At 45.7% G+C, this 16,358-nt stretch overlaps 1 gene segment (V, D, J or C); it reads left to right on the top strand.

The window, feature by feature from the left end:
• LOC132818899 (immunoglobulin kappa variable 3-11-like) overlaps positions 1–16,358 on the top strand; it is a 38,641-nt gene that overhangs the window by 6,081 nt on the left and 16,202 nt on the right.

The following is a 16,358-nucleotide window of genomic DNA, read 5'->3' as shown; positions in this document are numbered from 1 at the left end:
AACTCCCTCCCTTCTGAAACAGGGCTGTTACTGGAGCCATTTTCTATTTCCTTGCCCCCACCAAATCCCTCTCCACCGTCACACCCCGACTCCATTGATTCCTGAAGGATCATCACCAATGCCTCCACAATCTCCTCAGCGATCTCCTTCAGAACACAGTGATGAGGTTTATCCAGTCTGGGTGAGTTATCCACATTCAGACCTTCCAGCTTCCCCAGTACCTCCTCCTTAGTGATGGCCACTACACTCTCCTCTGCCCCCGATAGTCTTGAATTACTGGTACACTGCTGGTGTTTTCCATGGTGCAGACTGATGCAAAGTATCTATTCAATTCCTTTGTTATTTCTATTATTCTTTCTCCAACCTCATTTTCCAGTGATCCAATGTCTATTTTTGCCTCCCTCTTCCTTTTCATATATCTGATAAAACTGACGATCTTCTTTTGTATTACTGGTGCGCTTACCCCCACATTTCACCTTCCCCATCCTTAATGCTTCTATCATTGTCTTCTGCAGGTTTTTCAAGACTTCCTCACCTTCTGGCTTCCCACTATTCTCCACCATATTGTCTGCCTTTTCTTTTGCTTTTATGCTGTCCTTGACCTTCCCCATCAGCCATGGTTGCCTTGTTCTCCCCTTGGTATGTTTCTTCTTTTTTGGGATGAGTTCCTGCTCTGCTTCCTGAATTACCCCCAGAAACTCTGCTGTTTGCTGCCCCACCATCTTACCTGTTCGGCTCCCCTTACAACCAACTCTGGCCAGCTCCTTCCTCATGTCTTTGCAGTTACCTTTACTCAACTGAAATACTGTTCCATCTGATTACAGTTTCTCCTTCTCAAACTATAGGGGGAATTCGATCATATTATGGTCATTTATCCACAGGAATACTTTCACCTTAAACTCACTAGTCAAGTTTGCCTCATTAGACATCACTGAATCTAGACCTGCCTGTTCCATCATGGCTCAACCACAAGCTGCTCCAAAAAAACATCTCCTTGAATTCCATGAAATCCTTTCCTTGAGACGCACTACCCAGTCCACCTATTCATTGAGGTCTGCCCTGACATTTTGTGTCAGGCTTCTCTGTCTCCTGATTGATTTCCTTCCCCACACTCTGATTACTGCTTGGAGACCTGGACATAACTTGCATCAGATTCTTTATTTCTTGCAGTTCCTCAACTCTACCCACCCAGATTCTACACCTTCTTACTCCACATCACTTCTTGCTATTGATTTAATTTCATTTCTCACATAACAAGGCAACTCTTCCCCCTCTGCCCATCTGCCCGTCCTTTTGATGGGACATGTATCCTTGGATATTTAGTTCCCAGCCCGAATTCCCTTACAGCCATGTCTCTGTGATACCCATAACATCGTTCCTGCCAGTTTCAATCTGCACTACAAGCTCGTTGTGTACACTGTGTGCATTAAAGTACAACACCCTCAGTCCTGCATTGACTGCCCTCCTTCTCATCATTGTTCTCTTATCTGCTGTGCTTTACGTTCGATACCCGGTCCTTTCCACCCTCTCTGTCCTTTTACATCTTCGAGAAACTTCAATAATCTCCCCTGAGCCCTCCTCCACTTTAGCTAGTTTAAATTCCTTGGAAACTTAATTTACCTGGATCTGTGGCATCACTTTGTCTACCTTACTCGGAATGCTTCGTGCATTTCGTTACAAACTCTTTAAGTTTATTCTATTATTGATTTTCCCGGCACTTCTTTGGTTCCTTTGATTTTGAAATTTCCGTCCCCACCTTTTATTTTCTGGTAACAATCAATCCCATCACTAACCACAATCCTACCTTCTTCTTCACCTTCCGTTTTCTCATTTTCCATCCAACTGAACCAAATTACTTTCGCTTTGGGTTACCTTCAGGCACGGTGGCTCAGTGGTTAGCACTGCTACCTCACAGCATCAAGGACCTGGCTTCAATTCCTGTCCTTGGGAAACTGTTAGTGTAGTGTTTTCACATTCTCTCTGTGTCCCTGGGTTTCCCCCAGTTGCTCTAGTTTACTCCCACTGTTCAAAGATGTGCAGACTAGGTGAATTGGCTGTTATAAATTTCCTACAGTGTTAGGTGAAATAGCTCAGGAGTAGCTGTATGGAATGTTCCTGGGTGGGCTGCTGTTCGGAGGGTTGGTGTGGACTTGTCAGGCTGAACTGCCTGTTTCTACACTAGAGGGAATCTAATCAGGGCAATATTTATCATTAATCCAACATCATTATTGCTCTTTGATCTCAGTGCTTCTACTTGGATCTTGCAGTGTAGAAACTGGCTGCCACGTTCCTGACATTGCGACAGTGTAGCTTGTCAAACAAAGCTGTCTGTAAATGTATTTGGAAGAGCCTGAAATGTTAAGGGCTGGATTGATGCCCATATCCCTCTAACATCTTCCTATTCACATATCCATGCCTTTTAAATGTTGTAATTGTACCAGCCTTCAACATTTCTTCTGGCAGCTCATTTCATACATTTAACGCCCTCTGAATGAAAACGTTGTCCCTTAGGTCCCTTTTAAATCTTTCCCCTGTCACCTTCAGACTATGCCCTCCAGTTCCCCCACTTTGGAGAAAAGATCTTCTCTATTCACCCTATCTATCCCGCTCATGATTTTATAAACCTCTATACGGTCACCCATCAACCTGCAATGATCCAGGGAAAACAGCCTCAGCCTAATTCAGTCTCTCCCTTTTGCGCAAACCCTCCAACCTTGGCAACATCATTGTAAACCTTTTCTGAACCATTTTAAGATTCACAACATTTTTCATACAGCAGGGAGACCAGAATTACAGACAGAATTCCAAAAATGGCCGAACCGATGTCATGTACAGCTGCAACAGCTCCCAACTCCAATACTCAATGCACTGACCAATAAAGGAAAGCAAACCAAATGACTTCGTCATCCCGCTACCTACCTGCAACTCCACTTTCAGGGAACTTTTCTTCGTTTTTTGGATGAACTGAGAGTCTTTCAGTTGTGAAAGGTGCCATTCCATGGCACGATTGGTTGAAGAGCAGGCAGTTCCCCCTGTTGTCCCTGATCAATATTTATCCCCCAGGCAAAATCACTAAAAATCTATTTCGCTGCTAATTGTCATACTGTGTTTGGAATCTCTCTGTGCACAGCCTGCTGGAAAGATCCAGTGGGACATCCTGAGTTGGGGACAGGTGCTACACAAATGCAAGTCTTTCTTTAAGGTTGGAGTCTCCTGATCCGGGTCCTCATCCATTGCCTGCGCACTCTCACCCTCCAGGAGTCATGGGGTCATGAGGAGCAGTGACCCTGTCTGACCCCAGGACATTGAGACTCTTTGCAGCCGAACCCTTGACCCTCAGCCCAGCAGTGTGCAGCAAGGTTTGAATTGTAATCTAGAACCTTCTACACAGACACCCCAATGTGACTCTTTCCCAAAGTGTGTGGATCCGAGTCTGCTCCAACGTTCTTGGACAAAGTTCTCCTGATCTGTGGGTGATCGGAGATTTGTTAAAGAGCTATCGAGCTCCATCCTACTTTCCAGCTCTTGCTCCATAGCTTTAGAGGGTTCACTGTTTCAAATGAATATCCAAGTGTTTTTTCAATGTGATGAGTGTTTCTGCCTCTCCCATTCTTTCAGACAGTGAGTCCCACATCCCACCAGCCTCTGGGTGAAAACAAATACCCTCAACTCCCCTCTAATCCTGCCCCCAACTGATTTCAATCTCTCCCCATGGTTATTGCCCTCTGTGCTGGTGGAAATCAGTCCTTCCTACCCACTCTGTCCAGGCCCCTCATCATTTTACACGCCACCATCAAATCTTCCCTCAGCCTCCTCTGTTCCAAAGAAAACACTCCCAGCCAAACCAATCATTCCGCAAAGCTCAAAGTCCCCATTCCAGACAAACTCCTCCTCTGTCCCCGTCTCTAATGGAATCGCATCCTTTCTGTAATGTGGTGACCAGAACCGTACACAGTTCTCTCACTGTGCTCTAACTGGGGTTTTATACAGTTCCAGAATAAACAAACTCTTTGCTTTCACAGTCAACCAAAAATGAGATAAGGGAGGTGATGGTCTAATGGTGTTATTGCTGAGCTGTTAATCCAGAGATCCAGGTAATGTTCTTGGGACCAGGGTTAGAATCCAGCAGATGGTGGCATTCAAATTCAATTTTAAAAATCTGCAATTTAGAGTCTAATGACGACCATGAAACCATTGTTGATTGTCAGGAAAAAAGCCATCTGTTCCCTAATGTCCTTTCGGTAAAGAAACTGCCATCCTTACCATGTGACTCCATGCCCACAGCAATGTGGTTGACTCTAAACTGCCCTCTGGGTGATTAGGGATGGGCAATAAATGCTGCTGATCCAGCAATGCCCTCATTCCATCAAGGGAAAATGAAGAACAGTTTATCCCATGTGTCTTCTTACCACCTCATTGATCTGTATTCAGTAATCACCGTGGCCACATCTTCCACCTCCACACACATTTGACTTCCAGCTTCAAACTGATGAGAGACATTCCTTCATTATCTGAGAAACAGATAGAAACATCAAACACAGGAGTAGCAGTAAGCCATTCGGCCGGTCCAGCATGTTCCACCATTCAATATGATCATGGCTGATCATCCAACACAATCCCCTGTTCCTGCTTTCTCCCCACATTCTTTGATCCCTTTAATCCAAAGAACTATATCTAATTCTTGATTGAACACATACTGCATCTAATTCCACCATGCTGGTAAAATGGATGAGAATTATTGAGTTGTGGTTTTTTGACCAGTATGGACACAATCGGCCTTTGGGTCTCTCTGACTCTATGACTCGATTGTATTATATTATGAATAACTGAGTACCAAGGACTGACACGTGTGGTACACGAAGTTGTAACTACCTGTCATTCAGAAAAAGATTCACTCCTTCTGTCCTGTCTGCCAACCAGTTCCCAATCCATGTCAGTACATGACCCCCAATCCTCTTGTTCATTCAGTCTAGACCTGGAAGTCCCACCCTTACTCATTGTGGGAGCAGATTCTGAACGATCTCTGTCTCATCCTTCGAGGGCTCCCACTGCCCTGACACTGATTTCCCATCATGTCACTGCTTCCAGTCCACTTTTACCAAAGCACCACACAGTTTAGTAAAATGAAAACTTCTACACTTGCTCCATGCTTCTTTATTTCCATCCCTACTCTCAGGCTCACTGTGTTCTGATCACTGCCACTGAAATGCTCCCCCATTGATAGCCTTTCCAGCTGCCCACATTTATTCTATAAACAATGATCCAAAACTGTCCCTTCTCTCTCTGCTGATTCACCATCACCTTCTCAGGGGCAACTAGGGATGGGTAATAAGTGCTGGCCCTGCCAGTGACACTCACATCCCAAGAAACAATTTTAAAAGGCCCTGTCCTTTTATGGGGTTTATTCTGTATTGACTACAAATGTTCAAAAAGATTGAATGGCCAGTGAATATTGGGAAGTTTGAATTCCCTTTCAGTGGTAGGAATTAAAATTGTTTCTCTTGTCTTTCAGGCCATGACAACTCACAGCCCAAGCTGACACTGCTGCCCCCCTCCCTGGAGCAGGTCAATGCCAAGGGCACTGCCACCCTGGTGTGCCTTGCCAATCACTTCTATCCCGATGAGCTGGAGGTGCAGTGGAAGAAGGATGGTGCAGTCATTTCAGACGGGGTTCAGACCAGCAACTACCTGCGAGCTTCGGACAGCACCTACAGTGTCAGCAGCCTGCTGACCCTCTCTGGGTCTGACTGGGAGTCCAACGCTCGCTTCTCCTGTGCCCTCACCCACGTGACCCTCCCCTCTCCCCTCAGCAAGAGCATCAGGAGATCAGAATGTGTGTAGAGTGTTGGAGACAGTCCACAGAGGAGACACAACTTTAAATAGGACAGGGCTGAGCTGGCAGGACAAAGGTCATTGTCAGCACTGAATTTCTCTTCCTTCCTTCTCAGGATTGCTCAGAGAAACATCTGAGGTTTGGATGTTAAAGCATGTCATTGGGATAGTGGTGAGAGAACTTTACACCATGTCAAAACTCATACTGTCCTGGAAGTGTTTGATGGGGACAGGATTGCCTTGTGATGTTAGCTGCAAAAAACAATGTGAACCTCAGAAGTCTCTGCTTCAGTAAACCAGATCTCCTTCCTGCTCAGCCACCAGTTCCAATTTAAGGTTTTGTCACTGTTTGAAGGGACAGGATTCTCGTGTTATTGAGAAAATCTCTCCAAATGTTTTCCTCAAGCTCCATTGTGGCTGTGAATTTCAACAGCTTCCTCTGTCTGGGCTGTTAATTGCAGTTGTTTCTTTTTCTGTCAATGTGAATGTGGAAAAGGGAATAAAGGTGAAGATTCAGTCTCTGTCTCTGTCTGCTTTGGAAATAACAGACCTCTACCCCACCCCCAAACCCCTCAGTTGATTGGCTGTATTTCAGCAGATCCTTGTCACAATTGGTTACTTGGCCTGTCAATCAATTTCAATCATCAATCGTTTTCAAATGATCCCTTTGATCAGGGATTTGTGTAGGTTACAAGATTCCAAAAAGAACAGAAACTGAAAGTTGTTGGGACTCAATAAGTACAATCTGATGCATTCCCTCTTCACTCGGTTGGTCCCGGCCCAGCTGATGGGATCGAACTGTGCAATCTCTGCTGTATGTCAGACAGCCGATGAAACAATCATCAGCCATTCACAGACATTGCCGGCTCTGTCTCTCTTGGTGTGATTGTTCAACTTAATGCTACCTGTAGGTGTCTCTCTGGGCGTGGGCGTGTTACTCAGAGACACACTCACAGGCAGCGCTCAGTAACGCACCCACATTCGGAGACACCTTCAGGCAGCATGGAGTGTGAGCATGTGACTCAGTGCAGCCTGTCTCTCAGAGTGCGTGTGTTACTCTGTGCTGCCTGTAGGTGTCTCTCTCAGTGTGAGTGTGTTACTCTGTGCTGCCTGTAGGTGTCTCTCTGAGGTCTGTGTCTCCAAGCGATGGATTGAGAATGGGCTTTGTGCTGGGGATTGAAGATCAGGCTTTAATCTTCTCAAATCATGAATGAAAAAAGGTTAATCTGATTCAGACTGAGAGGCAGCTCATTCAGATAGCCAAAGTTAAAAAAACATACAACATCAGGTTATAGTCAGCAGGTTTATTTGGAAGTAAAAGCATTCAGAGTGCTGCCCCTTCATTAGGTAGCTGGAGGGGCAGGATCATTGGGCACAGAATTTATAGCAAATTCAGATAGCAGCTGAAAAAAGTGAATTCTGAGAGTGTATTCTCAGTAAGGGAGGGATTTCAGAGGCAGTGGGCACTGTGCTCTCATATGTGTTGCCGAAGTCCGAGGGGATTTTCTGGAGGAGAAAGTGAGGACTGCAGATGCTGGAGATCAGAGCTGAAAATGTGTTGCAGGAAAAGCGCAGCAGGTCAGGCAGCATCCGAGGAACAGGAGAATAGACGTTTCGAGCATAAACCCTTCTTCAGGAATTACTGGATCCAGGGTCAGAGCAGTCATGGCTGCCTGCCCAGCCAATGCTGGCTACCCATAGTCATATTTCAGTGGTTAATTAACCCAAAACAAGGTGCAGCAATATTACCTTCCAGGGAGGGGAGCTGGTGAGGGAGGGAGGTTGAATTCTTGCAGCCCCAAGAGAGGTTGCGGTGGATTAATGACAGGTATGACCACCATGAAGGTGCCACCTTCTCTCCCCCTGCGCCAGCTGTGATGACCCTCAGGTTAAAAGTGTGACTTCTCTGGGATGATGACCACATTCCTGGGTGATGGAGGGAAGGCCAACCTCTCCCAAAGCCAGCACAGGCTGGATCGAAGTGGCATCAAGAGTAAGCATGGGGAGATTGAGGGTGACAGAAGGAGGGGGTTGGTTGGCAGGTTGTTATTCAGAGTCAGGTCCCAGAGTATCAGTCCTTCTGACACTCCCTTTTTTATCTGTCGGTAAGATTCCCTGACTGGACAAATTTAACTGTCCCTGTCAGAGAACTCATATTTTATCAAAAAGAATAAACATTTATTGAACATGGAGCTCAAGAGCTAAACGACACGAGACAAAATGAATAGTTTGAAAGGTTTCATCATGGACACCGCAAATAAGATTTGGGGAAGAATGTTTTCACTCAGCGGGTGGTGGGAATCTGGAATGGACTGTCATAGAATCCCTACTGTGAGGAAACAGGCCATTTTCACCAACAAGTCCACACTGATCCTTGGAAGTGTAACCCACCCAAGATCCAATCCCCTATCCCATTACTCTACTTTTGCCCTGACTAATGAACCTAACCTACACATCCCTGATCACTATGGGCAACTTAGCACAGCCAATTCACAAAAGCTGCACGACTTTAGATTGTGGAAGGAAACCCAGAGCACCCAGAGGAAACCTACACAGACACTTGGAGAATATGAAAACTCCACACATACAGTTGCCTGAGGCTGGAATTGAACCTGGGTCAGACTGGCCTTGACTTCGCTCCAGCTTCTGCCTCCACTTCTGGCCCCACCCACTCTGCAACCAAGACTCAGACTGCATTTCGCAGAGACAGCCTGAGTCCAACTGTCTACCTGCAGCCATCCAGCACACTCGCTCTCCCTCCTCACCTATCCACCCCCACAGTGCACCCTATCCCTCTACTACTCCCTCTTCACCTCATCCCCACCTCCCCACTCCCCCACCTCACTCCACAACCCACCTCCGTCCCAAACTCCTTTCTCTCCCACACCCATTCCCCATGCAACATCACAACCAACCCTCACCCACCACATGCAATCATCCTTCTCCCCTCCCCTCCTTCAGCCAACTTTGACCCCCCCAAAAACCTCACCCCTGAGCCCTGCACCACATTTACTATCCCCCCTGACCTCGAACTTTCTGAGGCCAAAAGGTCTATCCTCAGGAAAGGGCTCACAGTCATTCCCGCCCGACCCCACCTCAAAAAGTCCCACACCCACCACGATGCGGAGCTCTTCTTCCGCAGCCTCGACTTCCGTGTCTTCTTCTTTAATAAAAACTCCCAAACTCCCTCTGAGGACCCCTTCGCTCACCTCCAACCTTCTTCCTCCAATTGGTCACCCCCCCAACCTCCCACCACCAGCTGTGTACACACCCTAGACCTCATCATTGCTGACTATTGATGTGCCATCAGTCGCCTCAATTTCTCCCCTCACCCACTACAACCACACCCCCTCCGATCGAGCACTCCACTCTCTCTGCGCCAACCCTTGGTTCATCATCAAACCCACTGAAAAAGGTGGGGTGGTGTTAGTCTGGAGAACTGACCTAAATGTCACAGAGACCAAGCCCCAATTCTCAGACACCATATCCTACCTCCCCCTTGCCCATAACCCCGCGGTGACCCATCAGGCCAAAATCACTCGCACTGTCAGTGCCCCCATTGCCTCCAGTGATCTCCCCTCCACTGTCTGCAACCTCATAGTCCCCCAGCCCTGCATTGCCCAGTTCTATCTGCTCCCTAAGATCCACAAGCCCAACTATCCAGCTGACCCATCGTCTCAGCATGCCCCTGCCCCACCGAACTCCTCTCATCCTACCTCAACTCTCCTCCTTGGTTCAGGCACTGCCCACCTACATCGGCTACACCAACCATGCCCTCCATCTCTTCAGTAACCTCTAGTTCCACAGCCCTAAGTGCTTTATCTCCACGATGGATGTGCAGCCCTTACATATGTCCATACCCCACAAGGATGGCCTCCAGGCCCAACACCTTTACCTCTGCAACAGACCCGTCCAGTCCCCTTCCACCAATCCATTCCTCAGCTTTGCCAAACTGGTCCAGGGGGTGCCCATGGGCACCCGGTTGAGCTATGTTCACCAGTCCCTCTTCAGTGACTATACAATTTCCCCACAATCTCCACCCTGTCCTCAACTTCACTTCATCCATCTCAGACACCTCCCTGCCCTTTCTTTACCTCTCCATTTCCAATTCTGGCGATAATCTTCAGACAGACATTTACTACTAACCCACAGACTCCCATTACTACCTGGACTACACCTCCTCTCAACCAGTATCCAAGAACTCCATCCCATTCTCCCAATTCATCTGCTTCCGCTCGATCTGCTCGGATGAGGAGACATTCCACTGATCACAGATGTCCACCTGTTATGAACAACGTGCTTTTCCTCGTTCTGTCATTCACTGCACCACCTCCATTTCCCATTCTATTGCTCTCAAACCACCCCCTCTCCAAACGCAATAAAGTCAGAGTTCCATTGTCCTCAACTATTACCAATCTTCATATGCACCGCATCATCCTTAAACACTTCCACCAACTCCAACTAGACCACACCACCAAGAACATCTTCCTCTCCCCACCCCTGGCTGCCTTCCACAATAACTGTTCCATTTGACAATTCTTGGTTTGTGCCACTTGCCCACCTACCCTCCTGCAACCCAAAACAATGCAAAGCCTGCTGGTACACCAATCCCTCCCCTCCATCCAGGCTCTAAACAGTCCTTCCAGGTGAGACAGAGGTACACCTGCTTCTCCTCCAACCTATTTCACTGCATCAGGTGCCTGCGATGTGGTCTTCTCTACATTGGGAAGACTAAATATAATCTTAGGGAATGTTTCACCGAGCATCTCAGCCAGGCTTGCAGGGGCCGACGAGACCTCTCAGTCCCCACCCATTTCAATTCCCCTTCCCATTCCCTTTCCGAGATGACCATCATTAGCCTCCTCCATTGTCACAATGAACCAAATCACAAATTGGAGGAACAATACCTCATCTTCCATCTGGGCAGCCTACAGCCCAGATGACTCAACATTAAGTTCTCCAATTTCAAATAACTACTATTCCCTTCCCCCGATTCCCTTCCCAGCCCCTCTCCCTCCCTTCCATTCCTGCGTGCCACCAACCAGATTCATTCCTCCCATTGACCATCCATGTTGTACCATCTACCTGTCATCACCTATCCTCACTTCATCATACTGTCCCCACTACCCCCTTTGTCTGCAGCTTTCTCGTCACCTAACCCCATTCCTGAATAAGGTTTACACCCGAAACATCAACTTCTACACTGCCTCATGCTGCCTACTTGCTGTGTTCTTCCAACCTCCTGCCTGTCATGAATGGAACCAGCAGGAAAAGGTTAGATCATCAAGTGTCAGGGCCATCAACAAATGGGAATGGGGCATGCTACAGACAGTTGCATTGAGACAGCCAATCACAAAGAGAAGACCAAACTGGAAATAAAACACTAATACACAGTGGACGGAATTTAATGTAAGAAAGTGTGAGACCATGCACTTGGGTCGGAATAATCTAAAGGTTGACTATTATTTAAATGTGAGAGATTCCAACAAAGTGCAGTACAGAGTGATCTGGGTAGTATTGTGCATGAAACACAGAAAGTTCGTGCTGGTACAGCAAGGAATTGAGAAGGCAATTGAATTTTCACCTTTATTGCTGGGGGTTGGAATTTAAAAGTAGAGAAATCCTGATAAAACTATCAAGGGTGTTAGTGAGCCTGCATTTGGAGTATTGTGTGCAATTTTGGTCCCTGTATTTAAGAAAGGATGGTCAGCTATTTGAGGCTTCATCCTGCTCCTATTTCTCATGGCCTTGTGTGCTCCAGTGTCCTTCCCTCACAGCAGAGCTGGTTGGAGCATGCCTGCAGTAACAGCCTCCAGTCTCTGGGTGGTGCTGCCAAATGATCTGCCTTGCCCAGGCTGTCACAGTTCCCACATCAAAACAATGTCTGGACTTCGGAAGTATTCCATTGGCTGTAAAATATTTCCAAACATCCTAAGTTCAAGGAACGTATAACTCACATATAATTCTCTCTCCTTTTATATTTTATCTCCATGTCTCCCAGCTGTCGCCTGAAAACATTACACACTTGTGTAAAATCTAGAATGGATCATGAATCTCTGGGAGAACTTAATCTATGACAACACTGGGATTAATGACCACCTCCTGAGTGGGCTATGAGGGGGAAGGTCAACAGCAGTCTCACTGGAACTTGATTTGGGTTATCTTGATCGTGATCCAGTCAGTCAGTGTTTTTGTCTGGGTCCAGATAGTACAGACCAACCTCGGACCCTGTAATCTGATTGAAGTGAAGGATTAGCTGTGCTGGGCTTTCACACATGGCTCACATACATAGTGAAGCAGGGATTACACATTTCATGAGGGTAAATGAGACCCACACACTGTCTCCAAGAGAGTGGGGACAGGAACAGTAATATTCTCATACAAAAAAGGATGGTAAAAATGATAACCCACAAAGAGAGAGGAGACAGGAAAAGTGACGCTCCCCAGAGACAGGCGAACAGTAACTGTGTGCTCCCCACTTTCTTGTTGTGACATATGTCGTTGGGAAATTGGTTTGGTTTATATTTTCTCAATTGTATTTAGGTTTGATGAGGTGATTCGGGAACAAGGATTCCAATTCAATATTTTGTGTAGCAGCAGATCTACTGAAGGACATGTTTTCATTTGGAGTTTGCCCAGGTTTCTGTCCAGGCTGATACAGCATGATCTACCAGAGCTGCTCCTATTGGGCTAAACCATCACACACCAGGGAGTCTGATGGGCACTTTCTCTTTGTGCCAGAAAAGGGAAGGATTTGCTTTTCCTGCAATGGCAGCCAAAGAAATTAGTCAGTGGATGTTGTTCCAGCTGACTATAATGTTCTGATGTTCATGATGGGATTAACCTCGACAGTTCCCACTTGCCTTTACCCCGACAGTGGAACAGGAAGTCACCATGCAGTGGTCTCCTGGCTCACACTGAGAAACCAAGTTGATGGTATAACTGCAGAGAGCAAGGCAATGGCTTGGACTCACCGAACAACCAGAGGCTTTGGCCAGTAACTGGGTCACAGGCAAATGGAGTGTTGTGTAAACTTCCAGTGTCTCGGGAACAAACACAACTATTGAGCTACAAAACTGAACAGGATATTTTTATGACAAATTGGCATTCCAAAATTAAATAAAAACACAATATGCAATAAAACCTGAGTACAATCTAATTTCAGAGACTACAGCATTTTCTTCGAAAGCTGTATGATAATGAGATGAGAATTCAAACAGCCACCCACTCCCTCAAACAGTGTTGAAGTTGCATTGTCCTCATCATAATAAGTTTGCAAGCTTCTTAATAACCCAAAAGGGGAGCGAAACATTGCAAACTGTATTAACACGAGTGAGGATCCATTAAAAACTAGGACCATGATGTTAAATGCTCCCAGCCATAAATAACACTGATGCATTCACATAATTAGAGGGTTAAATGATGTTAAAAAGTCTGCCAACCACTTTCATGAAGATGGAGTATTTAAAACTCAAGAGGTATTGATGACTTTTTTTCAGTTCTATGCAAGGAAGCAGCAGTTGACATATGAACTCCAACAAACTCATGATAACAGGCATTGAATACAGAGCAGGCTCCTGAGAGAGAGAAAAAAAATCAACAGCAGAGATCTGTCCAGTGCTGGGAACATTTTAGACAAGACACCTTGTTGCCAGCAAGTTACTGCAGCTTGAAAACTCCAGTACGGTCAGAAAGAGAAAAAGGACAATGTACAGATTGTTGAACAGGCCCCTACACCTGGGCCTGAGGCAGGAGCCCAAGCTCCAACACACTGGCCTCACTTCACACCAACCTTCACACAGTGCGGGGTCATGAACTCCAACCATCAATTCTGAGACTGGGACGGAGGGAGCAGGGGTAATTGTAGAAGAGTCAATAGAGAGTAAAGCAAGATGGAGAGGGTGTGTTGGAAAGGGGTTAGAGGAGGAAATATACTTTGTGCCACTCAGTACTGACATTGTCTATGTGTATCACAGAATGAGCAAAACAGCACACTGTGAAGACAAACAAAAGTCACATCAAAGTACTTTTCTTCTCACAGGGGATATTTCCATTGTGGTGTGATAAGTACCCTGCTTCTAGAGCTGTACACTCTATGTGTCTGGAGGAGAAAGTGAGGACTGCAGATGCTGGAGATCAGAGCTGAAAATGTGTTGCTGGAAAAGCGCAGCAGGTCAGGCAGCATCTAATGAGCAGGAGAATCGACGTTGCCTTCTTCAGGAACTTCATGTGTCTCTACAGATTGAGCCTGTTAGTTCCAAGCAGAGTCCCACTTTACTGATCAGGGACATTGAAGCAGCTGCCCTCTAGTGGCGAGAGAGCGCTTGCACTGCTGCTGAGGATTATGGGTAAAGTCCCCTTCCATTCGCGCCCACACAAACCAGCAGCCACTTCAGCTGCTTTATTGAAAACCACAAACTTTAAGGCATTGTTCTTTCAACGGTGGAACTGGACACACGATCATACGAATTAGGGACAAAAATGAAGGAGATTCATCCTCTTGAGCCTGCTCCCCATGGCTGACCTGATTATTCCACATTTTTGCCTCACTCCAATAGATTTATGATAAACAATAGCTATCTACTTCTTCACTACCAGCATTCAGAGGTTTCATTTCTATGTTTGAAGAAGATTTCCAAAGATCTATGACCTTAAGAAAGAAAGAAAACCTGCTTATCACGGTCTTAAATGAGGGAACTTATTTTAGTTTTATAGTCTCCCTGAAAAGGAAGCATTCTTTTCACATCCACGCTGTATTCTGTGCTCATGTTGATATGGCATCTGCTTTAATCAGCTGCTCTCCCATGAGAACAGCTGCCTATCCTGCCACCTTCAGTGACTGATGCACATAAACATCCAGGTCCTACTGCCTCTACACCCAACCATATTTGTACCCATTATTTTGTTTGTCTCTCCACGTTTTCCTTCCAAAATGAATCAGTGACAGCTCTTTCCATGAAATTCTATCCACAACCATCTGCTCATCCCAATCACTTATATATATATATAGAAGTTAGACACTATCTTCTTCATGAGCCATAATACATCCAAGTTTCATACCCTCAGCAAATTTTGAAATTATGCCTTGTACACTCAGGTTAACATAGATTTAACTATTTAAATAGTTTTTAAAGTGAACTATTTTATAAACTATTGTAAATTAAACCTCAAATTTATTGCCCATCTCTAGTTACTCGGACTGAGTTCTGAGCCAGATTATGGGGCCGTTAAGAATGAATCACGTCACTATGGGACTGGAGTCACAGACCGGGTGATGACTGGGTTCCCTTGTCCAAACTACATTCATGAACATGACATTGAGTTGCATGGGTTTTTCTTGGTTCAGATCCCAGCGCCTTCCTTCCCAGATATTACATGGCTCACTACTGCCCTCTCCAGGACAATTTGGGAAGGGCAACAAATAACTGCCACTTTTGTGCCCGCCCATCCCAGGAGAAATCAAAATAAACAAGGTACTTGTTTCTTGATAATAACCCAGTGACAGTGAAGGAACAGGGATATATTTCTTAGTCAGGATGATGAATGGTTTGGGGAAAACCCTGCAGGTGATGGTGTTTCCATGTGTGTACTATTTTAAAAGGCATTTAATAACCTGAAAAAGAGGAATAATAAAGGGAAAGTAATGTGAGAAAGCATTCGACTGGATGGTAATGGATTAATTATTGCGGTGACGTTTTGGGCAGAGTTGGCTGTTCTTGTCCTGCAGCAACATTCTCCATGGTAACACTTCATTGCATTCCAAAAGAACACGTTAAAACCTCAAAACTCTGACCTTGCACAAAGACAGTATGAATTATTGACATATTTTATGATTTTTTAAAGTATCAGCCTTGGCTAAGTTGTTAGAACTCCTTCCATGGAGTCAGAAAGGTTTGGCTTCAGTCCACTCTAAGGTGAGTCAACAACAATCTCACCCATCAGTGACAGAACTGCCGGGGAGCTCCTTTTGGTTCCTGGGGAGGTCCCCAGTTGGGAGCGAGCAGAGCAATGCTTGTTGGAGACAAGGCTCTCACTGGAGACCTTGGCTTATTATGGAATCCCTGATCAAATGCAACTAAAAGCAGATGTGGGTCATGAGAGGGGTGGCAGTTTAACATGAGGACATCATCTGAAGCTTGGTCCATTGATTAGACAAATTGTGGGACAGCCAAGCCGATTTAATCCCTGAGCTGCCATATAATCAGGATAGATTCAAGAATTTAGGGGTCAATTGGCTCCTCAGTCAAGTTGATATCGTCTGATGGTAGCTGAGAATTTCAGTTCATTACTTCTATCCTGATATTCATTGGGAGAGATTTGCTGCCATTGGGGGCATTGAAATGGGCCACTGGAATGATTAAGTTTGCCTAGAGTCATGTTTCCAACTGTACTAAATCTAGCCCAAAGCGTAAAAATCAAAACTGATGTTTCATTTGCAAAACTGAGAGAAGATGTGTAGGTTGGGGATTGGCCGTGCTAAATTACTCATTATGTCCAAGAGATGTGCAGGCTAGCAAATGGAAAAT

The sequence above is a fragment of the Hemiscyllium ocellatum genome, chromosome 9 (assembly GCF_020745735.1).
Source record: "Hemiscyllium ocellatum isolate sHemOce1 chromosome 9, sHemOce1.pat.X.cur, whole genome shotgun sequence".
Lineage (NCBI taxonomy): Eukaryota > Metazoa > Chordata > Chondrichthyes > Orectolobiformes > Hemiscylliidae > Hemiscyllium > Hemiscyllium ocellatum.
Note: the sequence above shows the minus strand (reverse complement) of the source record. Positions and strands in the feature narration are given on the sequence as shown.